The sequence below is a fragment of the Cygnus olor genome, chromosome 13 (genome assembly GCF_009769625.2).
Source record: "Cygnus olor isolate bCygOlo1 chromosome 13, bCygOlo1.pri.v2, whole genome shotgun sequence".
Lineage (NCBI taxonomy): Eukaryota > Metazoa > Chordata > Aves > Anseriformes > Anatidae > Cygnus > Cygnus olor.
In genome coordinates, this window is record NC_049181.1 from 19,247,492 (window position 1) to 19,260,089 (window position 12,598).

General features: G+C 41.9%; 2 long non-coding RNA genes across 2 annotated transcripts in view; both read left to right on the forward strand.

The window, feature by feature from the left end:
• Positions 1–6,207, forward strand: LOC121077335. Its single transcript, XR_005823985.1, has 4 exons — positions 1–64; positions 184–208; positions 787–883; positions 4,547–6,207. It is a non-coding gene; the product is annotated as an uncharacterized LOC121077335 (long non-coding RNA).
• A 5,975-nt stretch (positions 6,208–12,182) lies between these two features.
• The window catches only part of LOC121077544, a 75,475-nt gene continuing 75,059 nt past the window's right edge, over positions 12,183–12,598 (forward strand). Inside the window, exon 1 of the long non-coding RNA XR_005824134.1 lies at positions 12,183–12,316. This is a non-coding gene — a long non-coding RNA (uncharacterized LOC121077544). The remainder of the gene's footprint in view (positions 12,317–12,598) is intronic.

A 12,598-nucleotide genomic window follows, 5' to 3' on the forward strand; every position in this document is an offset into this window, starting at 1 on the left:
CTTCTCTTCCCTTCCATTGACTCAGGTTCAGGATCTGCAGAATGTCACTGAAAGCACAGCCTAGGTAGGCCAGAGAGGACTAGCTGATCTGAGTAGTAACAATGGATTTATGGCAGAAACTCAGAGAAAGGAATTTCAGTTCTTATTAACTCACTTTTTTTTTTTTTTTCCTTCCTGCCAAAGATATGTGAAGAATGAGGCAGTAGTGGTAAGCAGCTGTGTGAAGAGCTGCTATAATGAAAGTTACTGCCCAATGAGAAAAGCTTTTTTGTTTGCGGCTTTCTTCTTGAGTTGGCTTTCTTCTTGAGTTCTGTTGCTGTAATAATGGGTAACTGGTATAATAGTTGTTGTATTACATCTGGAAGCAAGCAGTCATTAAAGCAAACAGTCATTAATTAGTCCTAAAATTTATATGCTGCTGCGTAGAGAGATTTTAACGTATTGTAAAGCAGAAGTAACTTTAACCAGCAGGGTATTTTCTGTCTGAGCCAACACAACCTGTTCCACGCTAATGTTCAATTTGCTGAATTCCAGGTTTTCCTAGGTATTTCATTATCTTAGCACTGTGTTTATAATCCCTACAATGTCCCATAAAGCAGGCAAATTCCATTAGCCTGCTTTCATAGAAGAGGTGAGGATAGCCCAAGCTGAGGATAGGTGCCTTGCGATGATTTGGGTGCCCTATCCAAAATGATGATCCTGAATGTCTGCTCAGCTGTCACTTAACCCTGAAGATGGTTAAGTCTTGTCATTAACTCATGTCTTTATTTTAATTTTGCTTTCCAGTACTAAGAGTTCTGCTTCGGTCCAGGGTGTCTCTGCTTTCACGGAACTGCGACAGTATGATCTCTGCTTGCTTCCGAGAGAAATAAGGACCTGTAAGGTACGGCATCCTCCTATCTGTGGCTTCTGATGCACTCTTGCCATGTGCCCACTACGCACTCAGTGAATGCTTTCTGCTACAAAATTCACGCTGGCCTTGTCTTGCTCCTTGAGTATTGCACAGGCAATATGGAAAAAAATGCAGCATTCAGAGTCCTGCACCAAGGCCTTATGGCATGAGGTTGCAATACTTGAATTTAGGAACAAATTAGTTTGTGGCTCTGCTTGTAAGGGACCTGCCTGGAGTCAAAGGAGAGTCTTTGGAATTACAGTGAGCTTCCTGGATCACCAAAACGTGACTTAAACTGTAGATCCATTTGTCTTCTACTTTTACATCGTGGTGGGTGATTTTCTTCTGATGAATTCTGGCTCCAGAAGTCCTGCTAGAATGCTGAAAATAATAATTAAAACAAGCAAACAAAAAGCTGTGTTTACAGGAAAGGCTTTGGAGGAAGGGACAGCCTACAGGTATAATCTCAATTCTGTCTCAGCAAAGCCTGCCCAGGAGGGCTGGCTGCTTCTGTCTGAGAACAAGGCGGAGCAAATAAGTTGTTCTCTCTGATGCCTTTCCCTTGGCTTTTTCTAGAATTAGGTGGAAATGGGCAATTTAACATTTCCAAATGAAAAAATGATTTAAAATAGGGCAGGACAGGATACTTTGAGGCTTTTCACCCTTCTTGCTCTCTCTCCTCACAAGTATCTGTGTGAGGTGAGGGGTATGCCTTATGAGGTATGGGCAAATGTGTGTGTGTGTGTGAGGGGGCTTGAATGCATTTCATTTCCAGGTTTATTTAGACTCAAGTTTATTCGCAGTTTCATTCTCTGGGATTTTCCAGGCTGAAATCCTTTCTGTCCATTTGACTTTTCCCAAAATGCAGGCTCCAAGCCATTTGAAATATTTGTCTTTAATTTGGATAGTACTTCCAGCATGCTGGGAGGACCTTGGTGTGGAGATGTAACACCCAGGCTGTTGCACAAAGAAGTGTGCTGTGGGGAGAAATACCCAGCCACAGATACATATACACGTACACCTTCTAGTTGTTGTAGGCGTTAGGATGTGCTGTGATATTTACCCCTGCTCAGATTGGTTGGGGGAAGTGCCAAACCCTTACTGATTAATTGTGATAGTTGGTAATGTGAGCAGTAAGATGACTTTATGGGATGTGGACTGAAGTTCACTTCATGGTGTATCTCTGAACTTTTAGCACACTGTTAAGATCTTCACCAGAAAGGTACGTGCTGTTATTACTTTTTTTTTGCTGATGCTTGGCCATGTGACATTCTACATTGTGTTGTTTCATTCTAGCTCTGTTGCAGTAAGATCCATAATGGCACAAAATTATTCCCTCACTCATTTAAAAAGAAAAAAAAAGTTGATTTCTGTTCTTTCTGTGTATGTGTATTTTAAAGCCTTTTGTTATTCCCTATTACCTTGGGGCTGGCATTGTTTGCTCCATTTGTATCCTGCTGAAATACTTTTTCTGTTTTGTTTTTCCTGAAAATGCAGAAGAAGCAGTGAAAGAGATTTCCTGCAAAAGCTGTGCAAATATTCAAATAAATCAGCCAGCTTCCTTGGCAAATATACTCTTGGTATTATGCGTCCCTTTTAACATTTCAGACATTATCTTTTAGTTTTTTTTTAAAAAAAAAAAGACTCCTTTCTGTGACGTTCTAGAAGACTTTTCAGAGAACAAGTCTAATGGTGTTGAAATGTGGTACAATAGTTATTTGAGAACACAGCCTTAAGAAGGGGTGCAGTCTGGCATTGCAATGTGTTTGAGATAAGAATGAAGCCCCGTGTCTTCAGCAAACAGAGCCTGAGCTTAGTTTGAAGAAATGCCATGTGCAGCTTCTTTAAGAAACCACTAATTACACACCATTAGAAAATAAAGATGGGACCGCTAATCAGCTGCCGCTCCATATTCTACAGTGTGTGTCGTGTTTGCAACTCCTGGAATTACTCTTTCAGCTATTTTCAGCATTTTTCATTAACGAGATTGTCTACTCTTCCAGTTTGTTTACTTGAATAAAAAATAGTTTTGACTTCCATTTTATTTCATGAATCTCCTGGGAAAACAGTTTATTTTGCAGTGATTTAAATAGTTACAATTAAATTGGGGCTTATCTGGCTGCATTTTCACTACCAATAGAGACTGGAGTGCCTCTTCTCCAGGGCAGAACTTGGCTTGAGACTCATGAGCAGAGCTATAAAAGGAAATGGGCTAAATGAGCAGCTTATCTTTTGTTACCTTCACAGACAGAATTAAACCTGTAAAGCTAAATCCCCCCTGGAATTAAGTAGTTTGGGAGAAAAAGAACAGAGAGAATTGCACAGTACCCTTAGTTATGGACTATTTAACAGCAGGGGCAGTTTATTTCTAGTTTGTAAAAGATTTTGTCTTTTTTTTTTTTCTTAATGCTCTCCTTTTTATAAATATGTTGTTCTTTTCTTATGAACACTTAGTCAAACAGTCTCGTGGCAGCACCATGTGAAGAATAAAGTTTTGGTGCAGAGGGATGAGACAAGACACTGGCTGCTGCTTGGACCTGTGGGACTGTCAAAGTAGTCTTTGCTTCAGCTTCCTAGTCCCTGGTGGAGACAGGTGGAGACAATTATGTTTTTCCATCTTTCTCTTCTGGGGCCCACAAACAGAGAAGACTTTCTTTACACAGTGTCTTTCACAGTTTGCCTATAAAATGGTAGTATCTGGCAGCTCCAGTTCATCCTGGTTTGTTTGTGTGTTTTAGAAGTAGATTTAATAGGAAAACTACTGAAATTTTATCATGACATAGCGTTCCTTGTGGTCAGGGATGGCAGTGCTTGAACTGCACAGGTCAGTTGCCTGAGCAGAGTTAAGAGCAATAACAATAGCTTGTTGCACAGTTTGCAGGACCACTCAGCTCTACTTGTATAATTGAGTTAACGATTCTCTTCCTTCACCTCTTACATGGCTCTGCCTTTATGAATGACAAACACCTTTGTGGAAGGGGTATCTCACAAAGCATCAAGTGTCACAACAAAGTTACAATAGCTTTCTCCATATTCTTTCATTTGTCAACTAGCCTTGGAATAGTTGACCATGGTGAATTACCTAGATGTTTCTGCTGTTTTACTCTTTGTTACTGGTTATATTAAAAAATAAATATGAGTTCTCCATAATGTTTATGTTTTTCCCAGAAATCCTGGCAATCACTGGCTGCCATACAGAGGTGCACTGTGACTGATACAGCTTTTGATTTGGTGTAGTGATGGTCAGACCAGAACTTGTTGAGCTTTGAACAAGTGGGAAGGAGGTTTGCAATGTTAGACAGTCCAAGCGTGTGTGTTTATTCATCAACAGCACTGATGTTACCTACACCTGAATAAATGTCAGTAGGTGCTGTAACATCTTTACTGAAAGACTTTGAGCATGTTGAGCTTTGCAGACTTTATGTTAATTGTCTCAAAATTGACCCTTACTAGGAATATCTGCTTGGAAATATGTAAAGGAATGGGAGAAAGGGGCCAACTGTTAGACACTTTTTGCAAATACATCTGAGAATTGCACTGCCATCTCCTTTTTCTTTTTTTTTTTCGACACATTCAATCTGTTGCCCCATTCTTTCTGAACAGATCAATGAGAGAATGAATTTAATTGTGCAGCTTTCCTTTCCCTTGCTGCAGGTCTGTGGAAGGGATGCTCATACACCCATCAGCCTTGCTGCTCCCTTTGTCCCTGTCCCCTGGCTCCTGCCTCGCACTCTGGGTTTGCAGGCAGTGTGGCAGATGTTGATAATGGACTCACCCCTCTGCCTGACGTGATTTTTGTACAACATTTTCCCTACAACTTGCCTGACCACCCTGAGAATTAGCTGACCTGAGCAGAATGTAAAGGGCAGCTAATTCCCTCTTTTTGACTTGTTAGAGAGCACAATTACACTAACTATGTTCGTTTGGAGGGGCAGGGTGGCAAACAGAAATGCCATACGAAGATTGTTTTGCAGGAGTATAAAGTGGCAGAAGGCCAAGCAAGCTTCCCACAACTAATCTCTTTAGGGAAGATGCCAGCCTGAATGCTCATGTACTCTCCTCTGTTTGCTGATTCATGGCTGGAATAAGTATCAGCCTTTTTTTCTGGCTGAAGTTAATGAGAAGGAAAGGATACTGGCACTATCGAGGAAGTAAAATGGAGCCAGATTGAATCAACAATATAGAAATCCACGTGGGTTAGCCCTGATGCTTGCTTGTGTTTGGCTCTGACTTCCAGTTGTTACTTGCCCTGCTTGCAATATTCAAATAGATAAGATTATTCCTGACTTCTTGTTGGTGACTGCATGCACACCATGCCTTAGCACATGAAACTCTGTGCTTGAGGTGAGGAGCTGGTTTACCTGCTATACACTGGAGTGAGGCACCACATAGGCTGGTGAGCACAGTCACACCCATAACCTCTTCAAAATTAAATTAGAGATAAGTGGTATGTTTGGGATGAACAGGGCAATACATTTTAAAGAATCACCTGTGGATTGCTGAGGAGGAGTCTGTGCTGGATTTGGACTTCTGGAGAAGGAGTGAAACACTGGCAAATATCCCTAAACCCCTAAAACATGTGAGACAACTAAACTGAGGGTTTAGGGAACCAACTAGCAAAAACCCACAAGAGCACTTCGCAGATCAGAACATGAAAAAGGGCTTTTAATTTTTTTTAACAAACTTTTCTTGTTAACTCCTCTGAAGAAAGGAGAAGGATTGCTGCACCGAAACTGTGGAAGCCACTGGCTGCAGTGGAACAGCAGAGGGATGATGGAGATGATGTGGGCTTTGTCAGTCCAAGGGGAGGAGATTAAGGAATAAGGAGATCCTGCCAATTCTTTAATGAGGATTTTTCACTTTAATTCCATTCCTCTAAGCTGTAAAATTAAGAATAATAAGAGCCTTCAGTGTTCCCTTCAAAAGGTGGTTAAACAACGTAGATCTTTTTGGCTATGTGGAGTCTGCAGAGGGGTGGGAGCCTGTGCTGTCCTGCTACCTCCGCTTCCTCCCTCTGTGTCTGGGCCTCAGATGATATGGCAATGGCAGAGTGGGGTGAAGCTGTTTACAAAACTGCCAAACACTGTGCCACCAAAGGTACTTCACTTCTGCTTGGGTGCCTACTTGACTTTTTGAGCACATAATGAACTATTATTTAACCAAAGAAAATTAAGTCCCATTTGCCTTATGTTCTTAAGGATTCAGAAGAGCATTTAGTACAATTATTGCTAGTACATTGACAATCGGTTCTGAGCGATCTGGATAAAAACATCTGCAGTGCTTTCAGTCAATGTAATAGATTAAGATGATAAATCCAACAAGGCCTGCCTAGCAAAGCTAGCACTGAACTAACGTATTCTTTTTTCCCCCTTAAGAATTGCTTCCATTGATGGATAATCTTTGTGGAACAGGAAGCTCTTAAATCTCCAGACAGTGGATAATAGATGCAAATTTGGGACCGTCATATGCAGTGAACTAATAAGCTTGGCTGATCAGGGAACAAGACAAGTGTGACACTTTATCAGGCTGATTAGTTTGTGCATGTTTAGCTGTCCATATGCCTTGTTATTAGAAAGGTTTTAGATAGTTCTAATAATTGGAATGGATGTGAATTCATTTCCTTCGACACAGTAAAGGGAAGAAAGAAAAAAGAAAGTGAATGCAAAGCATTGATTTTTCACCCTTGGAGTGAAACAGATTGAGCGGAGTAATCCTGGAGGAGTCAGACTAACTGGATCTCTGGCTGCAAGTGTAAGCTGAGCGACAAGAGCTGTTTCACCATGCTGCAATTTGGGGTGGATCTGAGAGGAAAAGGTGGAGGAGATGGCATTATTGCAGAAGTCCCCCCAAGGCTCAGCTGTGATACGTGAAGGGGTCAAGTGACTATGGTAGCAGCGTCAACCATCAGGAAGGAAAAAAGCCATGAGTTGCACTGATGTTATTTATAGATGAATACTCACAGAGCCAGAAATAAGTCATTTTATAGCAAACACCTTGGCCAATCGTGCAGCTTATTGTTACACCTGGAATGGAGTCCTTCATGCCATAAAATATCACTTGGGTACAATCAAGGTTGTGCTGTCCTTGTCTATCCTGGGCTGATTGAGGTTGTTACTTTTTGTATGTTTTTCATCTAAGTTCTGCTCTGTGGAGGAATCTTTGAGTACAAGGCAGTAAATAAAATGATCTCAACCCACTGAACATTGCGCATGATCCCAAGAGGGTTTAGGCATAAAAAAGATTCACGAAGTTCAAAAATCTTTGTGAGGCATTGGAGAAGGAAGCTGCTGTGTAGCAGGACCAGGGCACCTGGGGAGACAGAGAATAGCTCTGGAGAACCTCCTAGCATCATCTATGATTACCAGGGGAGTGAAAAGCAGCCCTGTAGTTCATACAGCAATTTGGGTTAGGGAATTTCAGGTGAGGCTCAAAGTTCACAGCTGTCTGCCCATAATAATTTAGAGCAAATATCCAGCTTCTTTGTTATATTTCCTTTTTTTTTTTTTTTTTGCCTCGTCTGTTACAGAGCAGCGTGAGTCTTGTGGCAGATGGTATGGGCTTAAGATATAAGGGAACTATGCACTCTCAGAGAGGTTTCATCCAGGAGCCTATGAATAAGGTTGGAGGATGTGGCTCTCCTTGAGCTGAACCAGTAACACCAGTGTGAGAAGCTGAAGAATGGTGCTTTGGTGTGACTCAGGCAGCAACTCTTACATTTCATTTATGGAAAGTTTTTAATTTTGGTGTCCCTTCTGACTGACTCTAGCTAGGAACTACTGTTTTCAACTCTGTCCAATGGAGGTTGCAGCCTAGTTCAGAGAGAGAAGCTGGTTTCATTGTGAGCCTCGAGGAACCTGCAGAAGGATGTGGGAGGGATCTGGATTCCAACATGAGTGACGCCACTCTGCCTGCAAGTAAACGGAGCAGAAAGCAATTTTAAGCTTGGTGAATTTTGCCGTCCCTGTGCAAGTTTTCTTACTGCACAGATAGGATCCTGGTTTGTTCTATGAAAATTCATAAAGTCCTTGCTTAGGCCGTGTCCTGAATAAAAGTGGTGGTGTCTGGAGGAAACCTGTTCTGTAATCATAGGGCATTCTTAAAAGTGCTTCTCTTTCTGAAATCAGCTTTGGCTGATTCGGCACGTTCTTTCTCTGAACCTCTGTGACACTGAAGTCAATAATGCATTCACCCCAAAGTGCGTTTCTGCACCTGCATGCTATTTAGGCATCTTTCATTTGTAATAATAGACATGATTTGAACATGAGAACAGCCTTTCCTTCGGAGACAAGCTGAGAAATGTTGCATCACACATGATGAGGCTGGCTCATCAGTGGTACAAATAGTAAAAGCTCACCACCTTCCCACAGAGCAGCGGTGAATGGGGACAAATTGGTTATCCAGCACCACTTTTACTTTTGTTCAGAGCAGTGCATTCTCCAGGGGGCTACGCCAAGGGCATGGGGCTACTCCTGGATCATCCATTTTATACCTTACATATTCTTGATTCTGTTGGATCTTTCTCCTGCAGTTCTGACTGTGGCTGCAGCGATGCAGGAGTGCTGGCCAACATCCCATACAGAGTAATGAATTCACAGGTCTGTTATGTTTCTTGGAAAACAATGTGTTTTTTTTTTGTTTTGTTTTTTGTTAATTCAGTGTTTGAAATGTCGCAGGTTCACAGTTCCGGCTAGTTAATGTTCCCTTTATATCCACCAGGAAGGGAGGAGGAGCAGCTCTTACTATTGAAGTGCACGTTTTGTCATTCCGTCTCTCACTGTGAGTCTTCACCACTTCTCAGTAATTCTCAGAAACACTGTCAGCAAGGACATCAGAAAGCCACTTAGTTTGCTTGAGGGGCTCTGTTTTTTTTTTCTGGATTTGATTACTTGTTCAATATGTACTACAGTAAATCAGATCACTTGATTGTACAGATATCAGATGAAAAACCCCTTGTATACTCTGCCAGCAAAGATGAGATTAGACTAGAATTCAAATATGTGCTCAGTGCTGGTCTAAATACATGCTGCTACTGTTTGTCAATGCTAGTAGTACACCTTTTCTATCAAAGTTTTATTTCAGTGGAAAGTAACTTTCTGGTGATTTCCTTTTTATCTCCATAATGTTAAGTTCTTTTGTTGAAACAAATGAAACTTTCAGGTTAGCTTTTTAACAAAAAATGCTGACGTCCTGAAGAGAAAATTATCAAAGAGAGTTAAAAGTTTTTAGGGAAAGTTTTAGTCCCTTGGCCTAAGGCCAGTATGGGTCACTTGGATTCTCTGGTCTGACACACCCAGTGTTTTTACTCTAACTCCTGCTTTGTAGTTTTGAAGCGATCTTATTCCATATTCTAGGATGACAGGTGGATGTAAAGAAGTACCAAGATGTAGCAGCAACATTTTCAGAGCAAGTACACAAGCTAATGTTATACAGAGGGACCCAAAAGCACTGACAATATCTCGCTTGTTATTTACCCAAGGTTACCACATACCATTTTGAAATCTATTTTATTTGTGCTGTTAATCTCTAAATCATTGATATTGCACTTGACAGAATATTGAAATACACTGTTATAATCAAAAGGTTTAAAATACATGTGACTGAATAGCAGCTTAAATTTCAGGAAAAAAAATCACACAGAATTAGACATCTGAAACAATGCCAGGTGTCTGAACAATGTTACATGTTGCATGGGTCTGATGCCATGTTCTTACATAGTGTGGTATTTGATTGATGGTCTCTCTGGGAAAGTTCTCAAAGGCAGACCCTTCAGTCCTCCCTTAACTGTTCCTTTATTTTTACTTTTGTTCAGACGCAGTTTTCCTGTACACCTGTGAGCTCCCATTACTCAGTCTATAGGTTTTTGTATAGCTCGTGAAACGTATTCATTTGTGTTGGGATAATTCAAGTCTTTAGGCATGCAACCTTTTCAAACCGCACAGGCCCTCGAGTTTTTCTGTTGGACTGTTTAAAGTATGGGTTTCTTTACAGCTTGGCTTTTGCCTCACAATTAGCAGGTAGGCTTCCTTGTGTGTTTTGCACAGAAGCTCCTTTCCTTGTTGCTAGGAATAACCTTGGTTTTGGGTTGCAGCCAGAGCAAGTACAGCTATTTCTCTTAAGTCAGACCTGAGGTATTGGCGTTGCCGTGCAGAGAAGGAATTGGTGCCTTTCTGCATCACCAACCCAACTGCAAACCTGGTGATGTGTGCGCAGTCTGCTCTAGAGTCATGGGTGGGCTGGGGCAGGGCTGTGGAAAAGACAAAGACATCGGAAAGGCAAAGTTTCTGCAGGCAAAACAGAAGTAGCATGTAATAAGCATAACAATAAGACTCTTGGCATCACTTTCCTTTAGGTTTGTTCTGGAGGTTCATTTTGGCTTTGTTACTCACACTGATGGAGTAACAACACACAACTGTATGCCCTGCTGAGAGTGGGCATTTCCCAGTATGTTTATATGTTCATGAAGTTTTTGGCACAACACAGGATCCTCCAAAGAGGAAGCAAAATAAGTTGCATTCAGAGTAAGAAAAACCACTGACAGGTGTGAACACATGAGGTTAATTATGGAAAAGAACTGGTCACAGAGTGTGACATACTGCATAAAGCAAGGACTGAAAATAGAAAGGACCTACAAAGATAGAAAGGAGTCATAAAATAAAGCATTACTAAAGAACCAAGGTGGTTGAGGGTAGCAGTGACTTTGGCTCATGTATAAAAATTGACTGAAAACGGTAGCTGAAATGAATCACACGAGGGATTTTCTGATCTCGTTTGTAGTGGCTTGTTCTACTGCATTGTGTTGAAGATCTTTGGGGTAATTAGAGGAATGAAAATGAAGAGTGAATAAGCAATTGGGTGTGAACACAGCACTCATTTTGGATGTGTGTGGTTCACCTAGACTTGCTAGGAGTGGTTTTACAATGGTAAGCTAGAAGAGTTTTTAAAACTACCTCTTGCTTTATTTTTCAGTGAAAAATGAAATGAAGCCTTTGGTTTACTCCATCCTAATTCTCTCTTCAAACTGTAGCTCAGCCCCCCATGGACCTAAAACGTACGGTGGGTGTGGAAGTCTCTGGTAATGGCACATCCAGGGGGACATTAAGAAGAATGTCCCCTGGCAGTGCCTCACCCCCTCAAAAAAAGTCTGTAAATTAATGCTAATCTAAAGCTGCTGTTAAAAATGTATCTCCTTTTTGCTGAAAGTTCCTTCAGTTCAGGGTAGTGTTAGGGACTGGAGGATTTTATTCAGCCTCCCTGTGAAATCTCCAAAATCCGTTAGCTGCAGAAAATGTCACAATTTTGGAGGTCTCCGCCACAAGTATAAAAATGTCCTATGCCAAAATAAAGTGAGTCCCACAGCCCACTCAGGGCTTACAGACTGCAACGAGTGCCAAGCGATTGCTTTCATGTGTGTGTTTCTCATTTGGACCTGATTCTCCAAAATGTCCCTTGTTTCAGCTGAAAAATTTCTTTAGTCTCTAGATTGTCCTTGACTCAATAGTGACATTTTCAAATTAGGTAAAATTCAAATCTAAAGGAGGACATTTACAGTTTTCTAAATATTTAACCTCCTCTTTCAGATTTCATGTTCCCAGTTTAGGCCATTTGTCACTACTCATTTATTTCATCCTTATTTCTGTATCATAAAGTTCAAGGCATGTGTAGGGAAAAAAGGGAGTCCCAGAATGGCCCTGAACGGTGCTTTTATTACAGACCATCGCTGCAGTTGTTTAAGTCATTGTATTTTAGGGAGCAATGATCAGGCACTTTTATCACCCTCTTTCCTTATACATCAATGTACCCTGCAGGGACACCGTCTGTCATATGCCATCGGATGGTGCGTAAAGATTCCCTCTGACTGCCTTACTTGGGGAGCTGCACTGGTTGCCCTTGGGTCTCTCAGTGGAGCTTCAGATGCTGGCTACGATCCCTGAAGCAGTAAATAGTCTGACACTTCTCTGCCTGCATGCTAGTGCTGCAGCTGCTGGTCAGCGGAGGGTACTTGAACCAAAAGCCAATTGTCATAAAAGGGAAAAGCTGGTCTCTGATTTGGGGATGCACTCCCTCCTTTGGTCCCAGATTTCCAGATTCGGTGAAAGGTTTCTTTGGACACGGCATGTGCTTTCCAAATAATAAAGGATGAGGAAGGGAAGTCTGTAAGGGAGTGGCAGAGATCTTGAAAACTTTCAGGTGGTTAAAGTCAGCAGTATATCATAGCACTTCTCATCTGTCAGTGCCCCCCAGCTGCAGGCCATGGGGTGAGCTTGTGAGAAAACTGTTTACACCTGAGCATAAGCTCCCTGGCATTGAAAGGTGTGGAAATGGGCAGTGAAGTGATGGTAAGAAGGCATCTTGCACTGCTCCTTACAAGTCGCTTGAAAATGGAGCTATTTGTCACCCACAAAACAGAGGAGACAGCAAAATGAGGTGGGTGGAAGCAGAGGCTGCAGCGTGGGTGAGCAGCAGCTGCTACAGGGATCCTGGGCATGCAGGGGGCATTGGCATGGGGATGTTGATGTGCTCCTGGCCCTGTACTGCCACCGCTGCTGCTGCAGGCTGATGTGTCACCCTGAAAAACATAACGGGTAGAAAGTGTCACCTAGCCAGTGCCCTGTTACTGCAGTGGGGTGCAGAGGGAAGCCAAGAGTTTGGAAGAAAAGGAGAGGGCTCTGCAGGGTTGCTGGCCAGCCTCTTGGTCTTGGCATAAGA